Raw genomic sequence first — 2,757 nt, forward strand, 5'->3', positions numbered from 1 at the left:
GTATACAGTGTGGGAGTTGGATTTAATTTTCTCTATCTCTTATAGTTCTCATGCTAAATAAACCAGGAATCAATACCCAGTATGACTTCAACCATATAAAATAAATATGTAGGAAGAAGGCAAGAAGGAACTATGCCACAATGTTTTCAGAGATTGCCTTTGGGTGGTAGGATTATGAGGGAGCACTAACTATGTTCTTTCTTCTTTCTGGCTTCTTCCAAATCTTCTATAAAGCATGTATATTATATCTATGATCTGAAGAACATAGTAAAAATTTTGAACCATTTGGTGAAGATAGCACTGCCTTTTTATTGTATTATCTCCTTCTTCAGATAGACTTCTGTTACAGCCGCCAGACCAATGTAACACCTCTCCTGAGTCTTCCCTACTTAACTATTGTCCACTCAGTTCCCTCCCATGGTACTGCCTTAGACATGCTTACTTGTTGCTTTGGGTGTTTTAAACTTTATGGTATATATGTGTGGTTTATATATACAACTAGATTAAAAGATTCGCAAGACTGGGGGGAGTGGGTCTTCTGCTTGTTTTTATTTGTTTGTTTGTTTACAGATGCTCTGGTATTACCCATTATAGGCACTTACAGTTACATGTTGACAGAGCAAATGAGTGAAATAGTACATTCCAATGTCTTGGATCTAGGAGTTTCTTCCATTACGCAGCCAACAAAACTGACAGAACTTTGCATTAGGGGCCAAGATAGGATTTTAAAAACTTCTGTCCAATGTGGCTGCTGTTTTCCAGAAGCTTGTAGTTCAGCAGGGGAGATTATACACGTTTATGAATGTCTGCAATTAAAAACTGTATGATGGGTGTCACTGGAGTGATGGAAACTTTGGAGCACAGGATCTCTGAGGAGGAAGAATTTACTTCCAACAAGATATCAGGGAAATTATACCTGACATTTTTGGCACCTCACAAAACCTCTGGTCTCCCTCTGGTTTCAAACACAGCTGCAGTGGATAGTTCCAGGCAAACTTGGAGTCATGCTGACAGCATCCCACCTCAAGTCGGCACATGTATCTTTCTGCCTCAGGGCTTTCTCTAATGCTGTGGGAGCTGGCTTGGTCGATGTGCAAGAGCAGTTTAAAAGTGTGGGGAAGATACTGTTCAGTGGGGTAACTCTCAACCAATAGAAGGTGGGGGCCAGGCATGGTGGCTCACCAGTAATACCAGCACTTTGGGAGGTGGAGGTAGGAGGATTGCTTGAGCTCAGGAGTTTGAGACCATCCTAGGCAACATGGTGAAACATCGTTTATACAAAAAATACAAAAATTAGCTGGGCATGGTAGTGCATGCCTGTAGTCCCAGCTACTTGGGAGGCTGAGGTGGGAGGATCTCTTGTCCTGGGAGGTGGAGGTTGCAGTGAGTCAACATTGCACCACTGAACTCCAGCCTGAGCAACAGAGCAAGACTCTGTCTGAGAGGCATCCCATAGCTTCTCAGGGATCTCTGTGGAATTTACCTCTCACTGCCTACAACAGTGATCTCAGTAGAGCACCCTTATATTGGCTTGTCCTCCATATCTGTTTTACTGTCTTCACTTCTTCACTCAATATCTGTACTCAGGTTCTTGTCTCAGGCTCTGTTTCTGGAACAACTTAAACTAAGGCAGAAGCCATTGTGGATTCAGAGGCATTTGAACTGGGCCTTGTCCACAGGCAAAGACAAGGAGAAAGGGGAGGTTTCAGTTAGAGTCACATTGTAGAGAAGGCATGGGAGAGCACAGTACATTGGTTGCAGTAGTAGTTTTGAACTTCCTCTTATCAAGATATGGAATCTGTTCTCTACCCCTTGAATCTGAGCTGGCTTTGATATGCTTTGTCCAATAAAATGCTGCAGAAGTGAGGCTGTGTGAGTTCTAAGCTTGGGCCTCAGGTGGCTCAATACAATTCTGCTCTCATTGTCATAAAGCAGAAACTGCCATATTTGCAAGCCAGGACTAGCCTGCTGGAGGATGAGAGACCATGTGAAGCAATGACAAGCTGTCCCAGCTGAGGAAACTTCTAGACTTATAGCCCTCAGCCAGCTCAGCAGCTGACCACAGACATGGGTGAGCACAACTGGACCAGAAGAACCTCTCAGCTAAGCTCAATGCAAATTGTGACTTGAAGAACTGTGTTGTTTTAAGCTACTAAGTTTTGGAATGGTTTGCTGTGCAATGAAAGCTAACTGATATATCCAGGGGAAAACTGGATCATCCTGATGAGCTAGAAGATGGCATCCATGGCGAATTGGGGGTACATTAGGCTTTGAATGCCATCCTAAAGATTTCAGCATTAATTCAGTAGGTAAAGAAGCACTGTGGGGCCAGGCATGATGGCTCATGCCTGTAATCCCAGCACTCTGGGGGACCGAGGCAAGAGGATCCTTTGAGCCCAGGAGTTTGAGGCTAGCCTGGGCAACAAAGTGAGACCCCATCTCTACAAAAAATGTTAAAAGATTAGCCAGGTGTGGTGGTGCATGCCTGTAGTCCCAGCTACTTGGGAGGCTGAGGTGGGGGAATTGCTTGAGCCTGGGAAGTTGAGGCTCTAGTGAGCTGTGATCATGACACTGTACTCCAGCCTGGGTGATAGAGTGAGACTCTGTCTCAAAAAAAGAAACAAAAGAAGCACTATGGAAGAAAAGACTGTCTGACAATCAAAGATTTGGGTTCCCCATTCTGTAGTGTTGAGTTTTTTGCCAGGGAGGGTCTACCCAGCCAGGGACTGTCTTGTCCCAGTTCTCTTTACACATGAC

Source organism: Nomascus leucogenys, chromosome X, assembly GCF_006542625.1.
Source record: "Nomascus leucogenys isolate Asia chromosome X, Asia_NLE_v1, whole genome shotgun sequence".
Classification (NCBI taxonomy): Eukaryota; Metazoa; Chordata; class Mammalia; order Primates; family Hylobatidae; genus Nomascus; species Nomascus leucogenys.